Source organism: Heptranchias perlo, chromosome 1 (genome assembly GCF_035084215.1).
Source record: "Heptranchias perlo isolate sHepPer1 chromosome 1, sHepPer1.hap1, whole genome shotgun sequence".
Taxonomy (NCBI): Eukaryota; Metazoa; Chordata; class Chondrichthyes; order Hexanchiformes; family Hexanchidae; genus Heptranchias; species Heptranchias perlo.
This window is the reverse complement of record NC_090325.1, coordinates 60605121-60618062: the sequence shown is the minus strand read 5'-3', so window position 1 is coordinate 60618062 and position 12942 is coordinate 60605121. Positions and strand designations below refer to the sequence as shown.

The 12942-nt window shown below is 43.4% G+C and overlaps 1 protein-coding gene across 1 annotated transcript in view; it reads right to left on the bottom strand.

The window, feature by feature from the left end:
• Positions 1-12942, bottom strand: part of parp8 (poly (ADP-ribose) polymerase family, member 8) — a 358889-nt gene that overhangs the window by 281277 nt on the left and 64670 nt on the right. The gene's annotated exons all lie outside the window — the stretch shown is intronic.

Below are 12942 nucleotides of genomic sequence, written 5' to 3'. Positions count from 1 at the left end.
GAAGGGTAAAGGAATAGAAGGGTACGCTGACAGGGGTAGATGAAGTAGGGAGGGAGGAGGCTCTTGTGGACCATAAATGCCTGCATAGACCAGTTGGGCCGAATGGCCTGTTTCTGTGCTGTGGGCTCAATGTAACTCAATGTGATAATATATAAATGCAAGTTGTTGTTGTCTAATAGACCTCCACCTGAATGTTAGAAGCATTTCATTTAATGAAGACAGGTCAGTCAGCATCTGTGGAGAGAACAGATGAGTTAAATGTTCTGATGAAGGATCCACGCCTGAAACGTTAACTCCTCCGTTCTCTCCATAGATCCTCACAGACCTGATGAGAGTTTCCAACATTTTCTGTTTTTCTTTCAAATTTCCAGCACCTGCAGTCCTTCGCTTTTTCTTTTCCTTAATATTTTTCCTCAGTGCATTAGCTTTAACATATCCATACACGTATAGTTACAGACTTGTTAAAGCAAATGCATGGAGGTAAATATCAGACAAGATGTGCTGCTTTTTTAAATGTTCACTTGTCAGACATTACCCTAAGATCACGCTGTGTGATATTAGCATATGAACATGTTAACACCTTTGTAAGCTAATATTACACAGTGCAATTTCACTCCATTAGTGTTCATATTAAACCTAGATCTATATCCTAATTAAATCTGTATGCCCTGTCTCACAAAAATGTGCGGAATACTTTACACAATGTGGTATTTGGGGCAATTTTTATTCCATGTATGTCATCTTTGTGGATTATATCAGTCTGTCCAGAAGTGGATTCAAAATCAATTTCAAAATATTAAGCACTTTAAAAGGTAAACTTTCATTTACACCAGCAGGGAGTTTGTTTTTATTTTTCTGTCATTCAGGCGTGGATGGATTAGTCATACATGATTCCTTCAGAAAGAGTGAATATTTGTTATATTTGAAGAGAATCATTTCACTGAAAATAAATGTTGACTTCATCCAAAGTTCTGCTACTCAGCATCAAACACATAAAGGCTGTCATCATGCAACAGAGAGGAGAGCAGCCTGGTAATGGTAACAGCTTTGAACAGCTTACAGCTGGTACTAGAACAGATTGATACAATCAAAAATGACAGGGAAGTATTTGTTTGCCCTGATATTTCCAGTAATGATGTTCTTCAACAGTCTGAAATTATAGGTAATACCAGACTTTGCTGAACTATCCAAAAGCAAAGATAGCTGAGAGTGCATATTCTGTTTGTAAGCACAAAATTACTGACAGTGGGAAGACTACACTCATTGCAGCTCAAAGGTTGCAGAGATGAGACTCTAGTATTGGCCCATGATCTCAACCACTGAACTAGCCAATCAGGGCATAACCTGGGAAAGTTTGGGACAAGTAACTAAATTCACAGACAAATCCATGGCTGATCTGGAGATTTGCAATGCCTGTTCCAGCTATGATGTGGAGATGCCGGTGATGGACTGGGGTTGACAATTGTAAACAATTTTACAACACCAAGTTATAGTCCAGCAATTTTATTTTAAATTCACAAGCTTTCGGAGGCTTCCTCCTTCGTCAGGTGAACGATGTGAAAATGACGAAGGAGGAAGCCTCCGAAAGCTTGTGAATTTAAAATAAAATTGCTGGACTATAACTTGGTGTTGTAAAATTGTTTACAATTGTTCCAGCTATACTGAGCCCTGTGTGAGACTCTCAATTGAACTGCAATCGAAGTTAATACCACACTCTCCAGAGTCTGTACAGTAAGAAGGGCCAGTGCACAATGATCAAGCTGCAACTCTCAACTCAGTTCCTTTTTGCTGATTTCTTTTTCACTAAACCTTAAGCTTAATCAGTTTTTTTTTGTTCTTGCTTAATTTCTGTTTGAATATCTTTTTGCACATTTGAATGATAGCAAAAAATATCTTGTGTGCAATCTCATGTTCTTTAATTTCCTCTCCTTTTTTCTCTCCCTTATGTGTGTTTTAGTTCTGATTCTTTCTCCAATTTCTTCTTCATTGTTTTCTCTATATCTGTAATTCAATTTGTATCATGTTTTTTTGCTCTTCCTGCTTTTTAAGTCATAGAATCATAAAAAGGTTACAGCACAGAAGGAGGCCATTCAGCCCATCGAGTCTGTGCTGGCTCTATGCAAGAGCAATCCAGCTAGTCCCACTCCCCCGCCCTATCCCTGTAGCCCTGCAAATTTTTTTCCCTTCGAGTACTTATCCAGTTCCCTTTTGAAAGCCACGACTGAGTCTGCCTCCACCAACCCTCAGGCAGTGCATTCCAGGTCATAACCACTCGCTGTGTAAAAAAGTTTTCCTCATGTCACCTTTGGTTCTTTTGTCAATCACCTTAAATCTATGTCCTCTGGTTCTTGACACTTCCTCCAATGGGAACAGTTTCTCTCTATCTACTCTGTCTAGACCCTTCATGATTTTGAATACCTCTATCAAATCTCCTCACAACCTTCTCTGCTCTAAAGGAGAACAACCCCAGCTTCTCCAGTCTATGCACATAAATAAAGTCCCTCATCCCTGGAATCATTCCAGTAAATCTCTCCTGCACCCTCACTAAGGCCTTCACACCTTTCCTAAAGTGCGGTGCCCAGAACTGGGCACAATACTCCAGTTGTGGCCGAACTAGTGTTTTATAAAGGTTCATCATAACCTCTTTGCTTTTGTATTCTTTGCCTCTATTTATAAAGCCCAGGATCCCGTATGCTTTCTCAACCGCTTTCTCAACCTGCCCTGCCATCTTCAACGATTTGTGCACATATACCCCCAGATCTCTCTGTTCCTGCAACCCTTTTAGAATTGTACCCTTTAGTTTATATTGCCTCTCCTCATTTCTCCTACCTAAATGTATCACTTCACACTTTTCTGCATTCAATTTCATCTGCCACGTAGTAAGATCATAGTTCTATGATAGCAGCTATCATGGGTAGCGGCATGGAGCCCTATCCAATGGCAGGTAGTATCGGCATCCTCGAAATTCAGGTGCTCTTCTGACATTATCAGGCAAAATAGGACAAACATATTATTCCACATTGAAATCAAATCATCCCTGATGTTTCAGTGTACTTGTGAGGCCTGCTCTCCCCTGGGCTGCAGGATGAACCACCTATATCCAATCCACTTCAACAAAAGGAAAAAGCCAACAGTCCCTATCTACCATGTTATTGCACATCTCCCAGTGGACAGTCACTTAGCATCACTGTTGGTGCCTGTGCCCTAAACAGTCCATCATCTGCATTGACAAAAGCTGCATGGATGGGAGATATCACAGAGAGAAAATAAAATGAGGGCAAAAAAATAAAAATAAAAGCATCCTATTATAAGGGCATTGTTGTCCCACTGGGAAGAGTGATGGGGAGAGTGATTAATAACAGCGTGAGCTGTTGCCAATAGCAACACAGCTGTAGAATATCGAGAAAGGACTGAGAGTCTGCCACAGTCCTTGCAGTGAAAAGAGTCTTGAAAAGAACAAAATAGCCTAGTGAGCATTCGAAAATAGATTCCACAATATTAATAACGTGGAATGTATCCACTGTCCATTTGATGCTAGTTTACTAATGATAAAGCCGCAAAATAAGAAGTCTTCTTTCATGCCTTTGAACAAAGTATGATTTACTCTACCTTGTGCTTTTATATGTAAAGCCAAAGATAGATAAATCAGAAATGAATGTCATTATTTTGCATCACTACTAAGATCCTGAAAACATAAAAGGTGTATCTTTAGTAAGTACGACCAGAGAACCATAGAATCTTACAGCACAGAAGGAGGCCATTTGGCCCATTGTGTCTGTGCCGGTTCTTTGTAAGAGCTATCCAATTTGTCCCACTCCCCTGCTCTTTCCCTATAGCCCTGCAAATTTTTCCTTTTCAAAGATACCATTGAATCTGCTTCCACCATCCTTTCAGGCAGTACACTCCAGATCATAACAACTCGCTGCATAAAAACATTTCTCCTCATCTTTCCCTATCACCAATTATCTTAAATCTATATCCTCTGCTTATCGACCCATCTGCCAGTGGAAACAGTTTCTCCATATTTACTCTATCAGAACCCCTCGTAATTTTGAGCTCCTCTATTAAATCTTCCAATAATCTTCTCCGCTTTAAGGAGAACAATCCCAGCAATCCTAGTCTCTCCACATATCTGAAATTCCTCATTCCTGGTATTTTTCTGGTAAATCTCCTCTGCACCTTCTTCAACACCATGAAATCCTTCCTAATGTGTGGTGCCCAGAATTGGACAATACTCTAGCTGAGGCCTAACAAGTGATGTATAAAGGTTTAGCATAACTTCCTTGTCTACTCATTGCATCTACTTAAAGAGAGAAAACAGGGAACTATAGGCCAGTTAGCCTAACATCAGTAATATGGAAAATGCTAGATTTAAATAATTATTTTTTGACTTGTGCAATAATAAACCATAATTACAGTATGCTGGTGTGCCCAATGCATTATGCCATTGGATAAGGATTTATGCCAGTTATTTCTGGCACAGTGGGCCCAATTTTCATCTACTGGCAGATATCAGGTTTAGAACTGGCAATAATCCTGCTCGATTGGTAACGTGCTAAGAGCACTCAAATTTCCTGGTAATTATTCAAAGATCCAGCTACAGATTTAAGTTGGTGGAGCGAGTATGCTAGTGGTGCAAAATTGCATGTCAGTAAAATTTAAAAAGATGGGAGCAAGAAAGGGAAGTGCCACGATCTTCTTCGTCGTCTCCTTCTTCTTCTTTCTCTTCCGTGCCTAATGGCACGAGGTGACCCATTTCTTCCACTGCTTGTACATCCAGCTCTGGGTTGCTTCCATAACAAAGACCTTTTCTTAATGTAGACAGGTCATTAGGCTGACGCACAACCCCCTAATCAGCGGGACCAGCTAGATATGATCGGGTGGGTCTCCACTTCACTCTACTCCCATCGATTACTCTGCTGGATGTCAACACTGTATTTAGAAGCCAGAACTCGATTCCCTGATCACCGGGGCAAATGTCACAATAGGATGACAACATTTTGAAAGTCTTCAGAAAGGCTCAAATGACATCTCAACCCGTTAGCAGCCTGTACCATTGCTGAAGGAGCAAGGGATTAAGAGGTGACTTACAATAAAGGGTTTCATTCTTATTGTGCTTCCCCGAATCTTCTAACAATATATCTGCAAGGCGTAAATACTAGAGATTGCCGCCAAGTATCCCATGTAACTCAGAAGGCAACAAGGTGTACTTGTCATTAGAATGAATCCTAAAGTTGCAGTCAACCACAGAGAACTTCACCTGCACTTTTTATTACAAATTATTTTTTGTGAGTTCTTTTGATAATGTACTTGAAAATTGTGTAAAATTCCTTATTTGAGGACTATAACAGGATCAATCACCGAACCATCTTTCTTCAACAACTTACATTTATATAGCGTCTTTAACATGGTAAAACTTCCCAAGGCGCTTCACAGGAGCGTTATCAATCAAAATTTGACACCGAGCCACATAAGTAGATACTAGGAGCTTGGTCAAATAGGTAGGTTTTAAGGAGCGTCTTAAAGGAGGATAGAGAGGCGGAGATGTTTAGGGAGGGAATTCCAGAACTTAGGGTGAGGAGTGAGGCCAAAGAGTGATTTGAAAACAAAGATGAAAATTTTAAAATCGCAGCATTGCCAGACTGGGAGCCAATGTAGGTCAGTGAACACTGGGGTGATGGGTGAACGGGACTTGGTGCGAGTTAGGATTGGGGCAGCAGAGTTTTGGATGAGCTCAAGTTTATGGAGGGTGGAAGATGGGAGGCCGGCCAGGAGAGCAATGGAATAGTCAAGTCTGGAAGTAACAAAGGCATGGGATGAGGATTTCAGCGTGAGATAAGCTGAGGCGGGGGCAGAGACGGGCGATGTTACGGAGGTGGAAGTAGACGGTCTTAGTGATGAAGCAGATATGTGGTCAGAAGCTCAGCTCAGGGTCAAATAGGACACCAAGGTGGTGAACAGTCTGGATCAGCCTCAGATGGTGGCCAGGGAGAGGGATGGAGTCGGTGGCTAGGGAATGGAGTTTGTGGTGGGGACCAAAGACAATGACTTCGGTCTTCCCAATATTCAGTTGGAGGAAATGTCTGCTCATCCAGCACTGGATGACAAATCAGAGGCAGTGGAGGGGTGGAGAGAGGTGGTGGTGAGGTAGAGCTGGGTGTCGTCAGTGTATATATGGAACCTGATGTGTTTTCGGATGATGTCGCCAAGGGGCAGCATGTAAATAAGAAATCGGAAGGGGACAAGGAGAGCTCCTTAAGGGACTTCAGAGGTAACGGAGAGGGAAGAGAAGCCATTGCAGGTGATTCTCTGGCTATGACTGGATAGATAGGAATGGAACCAGGCGAGGGCAGTCCCACCCAGCTGGATGACACAGAGACCTTGGAGGAGGATGGTGTGGTCAACCGTGTCAAAGGCTGCGGACAGGTCGAGAAGAATGAAGGGGGATAGTTTACAATGGTCACAGTCACAAAGGGTGTCATTTGTGACTTTGATAAGGGCTGTTTCAGTGCCGCGGCAGGGGCGGAAACCTGATTGGAGGGGTTCAAACATGGAGTTGAAGGAATACCTTGAGCACTGAAAACTTTAAACGGGCCTGGCAAATGAACATCCAGTACAACTCATGGTGCTTTACACAACATCATGAGGGAGAAATTGGTAATGCCCAATGGGCTATTGTGAGTCAGCGGCCCATTTTACCCCCTGCATGATTTCCTGCTGCATTGAAGTCAATAGAAAAGAGAATCGGGCGGGTTGTAAAACGAGCTGCTGATTCGCAATAGCCCATTTCCTGCTGCCACTGAAGATCAATTTCATCCCTGCATGTTCTAAGCATCAGGTCAGCAAGTATCTGATTCCCAGGGAATGTCCAGGAATTAATAACTGGGGTCCCAAGCCCTAGAAAATCCGCTTCTATTCTGGATATCAGAATGCTGTCCCAAATGACTTACCCTGAACACTAATCTCCCCTTCTGATTATGTTTCCCCTTTGTTTCCCTGACTGCCGCTCCCCATCTCTTTCCTTGGGTTCCACTCCCTGGATTTTATATTAAAGCTATGTTCACAGTAGAAGACAAAAAATACATACTGGAAATAGTGGGTTACCAGGGGTCCAATGAGAGGGAGGAACTTAAAGTGATTAAGATTAGTACAGAAAAAATTTTAGAAAAATTAATGGGACTAGTAGCTGACAAATCCCCTGGACCTGATGACCTACATCCTAGAATTTTAAAAGATGTGGCTGTAGAGATAGTGGATGCATTGGTTGTGATCTTCCAGAATTCCCTTGATTCTAGAACGGTCCCGGGGATTGGAAGGTAGGTCGTGCCTGACAAACCTGATTGAATTTTTTGAAGAGGTGAATAAAGTAGTGGACAGGGGAATGTCAATGGATGTTATTTATATGGACTTCCAGAAGGCATTTGATAAAGTCCCACATAAGAGACTGTTAGCTAAGATAGAAGCCCATGGAATCGAGGGAAAGGTACGGAGTTGGTTAGGAAATTGGCTGAACGAAAGGCGACAGAGAGTAGGGATAATGGGTAAGTATTCACATTGGCAGGATGTGACTAGTGGAGTCCCGCAGGGATCTGTCTTGGGGCCTCAATTATTCACAATATTTATTAACAACTTAGATGAAGGCATAGAAAGTCTCATATCTAAGTTTGCCGCTGACACAAAGATTGGTGGCATTGTAAGCAGTGTCGATGAAAACATAAAATTACAAAGGGATATTGATAGATTAGGTGAATGGGCAAAACTGTGGCAAATGGAATTCAATGTAGACAAATGTGAGGTCATCCACTTTGGATCAAAAAAGGATAGAACAGGGTACTTTCTAAATGGTAAAAAGTTAAAAACTGTGGATGTCCAAAGGGACTTAGGGGTTCAGGTACATAGATCATTGAAGTGTCATGAACAGGTGCAGAAAATAATCAAGAAGGCAAATGGAATGCTGGCCTTTATATCTAGAGGACTGGAGTACAAGGAGGCAGAAGTTATGCTGCAGCTATACAAAACCCTGGTTAGACCGCACCTGGAGTACTGTGAGCAGTTCTGGGCACCGCACCTTCGGAAGGACATATTGGCCTTGGAGGGAGTGCAGCGTAGGTTTACTAGAATGATACCCGGACTTCAAGGGTTAAGTTATGAGGAGAGATTACACAAATTGGGGTTGTATTCTATAGAGTTTAAAAGGTTAAGGGGTGATCTGATCGAAGTTTATAAGATATTAAGGGGAACGGATAGGGTGGATAGAGAGAAACTATTTCTGCTGGTTGGGGATTCCAGGAGTAGGGGGCACAGTCTAAAAATTAGAGCCAGACCTTTCAGGAGTGAGATTAGAAAACATTTCTACACACAAAGGGTGGTAGAAGTTTGGAACTCTCTTCCGCAAACAGCAATTGATACTAGCTCAATTGCTAAATTTAAAACTGAGATAGATAGCTTTTTGGCAACCAAAGGTATTAAGGGATATGGGCCAAAGGCAGGTATATGGAGCTAGATCACAGATCAGCCATGATCTTATCAAATGGCGGAGCAGGCACGAGGGGCTGAATGGCCTACTCCTGTTCCTATGTTCCTATGTTCCAAATAGAGATTGAGGGATAACTTTGAGCAAATAGTACACCATCTAGACACTCAGCATTTTTACTTGAACATCATGTGCTGTTGGCAATGCATATCTCTACTTTGCCTTTATTAATTTCTTCTTTGGATATTGCTGAAATTTTAGGTCGTCATTCGAAGCGCTCCCTCTCCTTACTTCCGCTGTACCTTATTTGCATGATGGTAATTCGACAAATTAGAGAGAATGGGTTTGAATTGCTGTGAATGCACCCTAACAGGACAGATACTCATTCCAGGTTTAGAACCCAGATATCCAGTATATCGTTAAATGTTTTATCCTGGGGCAGTTTCTAAGGAGATTGTGCATTCAACTGTAAGAGTCCGTTCAAGCAGGTGGCACTTACAGGCATGTAGTTTATGTCACTGTGTCAACCTGTTTTTTCAAATTATGTCATTTTTTTGACTCACTAAGTAAATCTTAGGAACATGTGGTTTTGAAATGCGCACTTCCTGAGATGCAATTTCATTAGCAGTAATAAGTTAGTAGGCGCCGACAATAATGGCCGTCCAATGCTTCTGAAGCAGTGAAAAGCCAATGGACCAATCTAAACGTCAAAGAGTTAATTCAGCTGTGGAGTGTGCAACCCTTGTGGAAAATAGCTCAACAATTGAGAAAATCCCAATTTTCCTGAATTTCTGTAGTAATGCCACAAGAAATTGGCTAGCATATGAATACAGATTCTAATAATCTGTACACTGACACATTGCTTAGAAGTTTGAAGTGATACATTTTGGGAGGAAGAATGAGGAGAGGCAATATAACTAAATGGTACAATTTTAAAGGGGGTGCAGGAACAGAGAGACCTGGGGGTGTATATACACAAATCTTTGAAGTTGGCAGGACAAGTTGAGAAGGCTGTTAAAAAAGCATATGGGATCCGTGGCTTTATAAATCAAAGGAATCTTACAACACCAGGTTATAGTCCAACAATTTTATTTTAAAATCACAAGCTTTCGAAAGTTGTTGGACTATAACCTGGTGTTGTAAGATTCCTTACATTTGTCCACCCCAGTCCATCACCGGCATCTCCACATCATTTATAAATCGAGGCATGGAGTACAAGAGTAAAGAAGTGTTGCTAAATATTTATAAAACACTGGTAAGTGCTCAGCTGGAGTATTGTGTTCAATTCTGGTCACCACACTTTAGGAAGAATGTCAAGGCCTTAGAGAGGGTGCAGAAGAGATTTACTAGAATGCTACCAGGGATGAGGGACATCAGTTATATGGAGAGAATGGAGAAACTAGGGTTATTCTTCTTAGAGCAGAGAAGGTTAAGAGGAGATTTGATAGAGGTGTTCAAAATCATGAGCAGTTTTGATAAGAGTATATAAGGAGAAACTGTTTCCAGTGGCAGAAGGGTCGGTAACCACAGGTCATAGATTTGAGATGATTGGCAAAAGAATCAGAGGCGACATAAGGAATCATTTTTTTTACAGCGAGTTTTTATAATCTGGAATGCAGTGAATAAAAGGATGGTGGAAGCAGATTCAATAGTAACTTTCAAAAGGGAATTGGATAAATAGTTGAAGGGAAAAAATTTGCATGGCTATGGAGAAAGAGCAGGGGAGTGGGACTAATTGGATAGCTCCACCAAAGAGCCGGCATAGGCACAATGAGCTGAGTGGCCGTGGCCTCCTTCTGTGCTGGAACATTCGATGATTCTATAATTCTAGGATCAATTGGACTTATCAGTGCTACTTTACATAAACTTTCCCTGGATCATTAAGGCAGTAGAAGTCAGCTTAATTTGCTGCTGACCTATTAGCCCTCGCTCCACCTATTAGGTGCCCAACTGCACACATCCTTGTACTGGCACCCTGCACATAACGATCTGGATCATGCGAATTCCAGCGGGGTCCCTGGTAGCAGTGAGCAAAAGTCAAGCCCACTCTGATTATGGCAGCCTTCTTTGTTATTCGTTCATGGGATGTGGGCGTTGCTGTCGAGGCCAGCATTTATTGCCCATCCCTAATTGCCCTTGAGAAGGTGGTGGTGAGCCGCCTTCTTGAACCGCTGCAGTCCATGTGGTGAAGGCTCTCCCACAGTGCTGTTAGGAAGGGAGTTCCAGGATTTTGACCCAGCGACGATGAAGGAACGGCGATATATTTCCAAGTTGGGATGGTGTGTGACTTGGAGGGGAACGTGCAGGTGGTGTTGTTCCCATGTGCCTGCTGCTCTTGTCCTTCTAGGTGGTAGAGGTCGTGGGTTTGGGAGGTGCTGTTGAAGAAGCCTTGGCGAGTTGCTGCAGTGCATCCTGTGGATGGTACACACTGCAGCCACTGTGCGCCGGTGGTGAAGGGAGTGAATGTTTAGGGTGGTGGATGGGATGCCAATCAAGCAGGCTGCTTTGTCCTGGATGGTGTCGAGCTTCTTGAGTGTTGTTGGAGCTGCACTCATCCAGGCAAGTGGAGAGTATTCAATCACACTCCTGACTTGTGCCTTGTAGATGGTGGAAAGGCTTTGGGGAGTCAGGAGGTGAGTCACTCGCCGCAGAATACCCAGCCTCTGACCTACTTTTGTAGCCACAGTATTTATATGGCTGGTCCAGTTAAGTTTCTGGTCAATAGTGATCCCCCAGGATGTTGATGGTGGGGGATACGGCGATGGTAATGCCATTGAATGTCATGGGGAGGTGGTTAGATTCTCTCTTGATGGAGATGGTCATTACCTGGCACTTGTCTGGCACGAATGTTACTTGCCACTTATCAGCCCAAGCCTGGATGTTGTCCAGGTCTTGCTGCATGCGGGCTCGGATTGCTTCATTATCTGAGGGGTTGCGAATGGAACTGAACACTGTGCATTCATCAGCAAACATCCCCATTTCTGACCTTATGTTGGAGGGAAGGTCATTGATGCAGCAGCTGAAGATGGTTGGGCCTAGGACACTGCCCTGAGGAAGTCCTAGGGCTGAGATGATTGGCCTCCAACAACCACTACCATCTTCCTTTGAGCTAGGTATGACTCTCGCCACTGGAGAGTTTTACACCTGATTCCCATTGACTTCAATTTTACTAGGGCTCCTTGGTGCCACACTTGGTTAAATGCTGCCTTGATTTCAAGGGCAGTCACTCTCACCTCACCTCTAGAATTCAGCTCTTCTGTCCATGTTTGGACCAAGGCTGTAATGAGGTCTGGAGCCGAGTGGTCCTGGTGGAACCCAAACTGAGCATCGGTGAGCAGGTTATTGGTGAGTTAGTGCCGCTTGATAGCACTGTCGACGACACCTTCCATCACTTTGCTGATAATTGACAGTAGGCTGATGGGCCGGTAATTGGCCGGATTGGATTTGTCCTGCTTTTTGTGGACAGGACATATCTGGGCAACTTTCCACATTGTCGGGTAGATGCCTTGCAGGTCCTGAGGAAATTCGGGGCCACTAACTTGACTTTTTGCATTGACCCTGCAGCTGCACAAGTTTATCAGCAATAACGTAACAAGGCCTTAACAAGTTAATAATGGTGTTTTTACTCCTATATCAATAATACTTCCTTTCCCAATTTCAGAGACAGGTGACCAGATATTAACTGGAGGCAAAGTCGAGCGTAGGGCCACGGAACAAGTATCAGGATTGCCCTGGCCCGCTGACATGAAGCCCAGGCGATTTTAACTCTCAGGTCTAGTTTAAGTTTACCAGGCTCAATTCCTGCCCAAACCCAGAGTCAATGATGTCAGGCCCGCAGGAATGGTCCCCGGCAGTCAGGTAAGTGAGGGAGTGGGGAGTAGGTGATCGCAGACAGGTGGGGAGGGAGTAAGCCGGCCCTAGATTTCCTTGTGAGGAAACTCCTGCTCCTCCTGGCTCACGAGGTAACTTACTTTTAAAAAGAAATGACTTACCTATCCAGCCCTCTTCGAAGCCTACTGCTTCTTCGCATCCGGCACTCCTGGCGAGGTCGGCACCCTGCGCTGAACGCTGCCTCTGAGAGTTAAAATATAGTCGGGGTTTGAATGACATCACCAGACACCGACTTTTAAATTTCAATGAAGCCCTCCCCTGCCTGGTGCAAGGGCCTCACTGGCTGGCCAGAACGTGCCTGTTAAAATGGCACCTGGCACAAGACCAACGAGGATCAGGTGAGTAGGTCACTGCAAGGATTTTAACCCCCCCACACACCCCGTTCTCATCAAATTGGTGCTAGAATCCTCAGGGCAGGACTGAACACAGATAAATATGAATAGCCCTTTACATTTTCTACTAAGGCTGCACCACTTTAACTTGGGTCTAGCTTTTCTCCAAAATTAGCAAAGACCTCTAAGCAAAGGGGTGCAATGGCTGGTGAGATACTAATAGTTTTCATGCTGACCGAGCTGTTG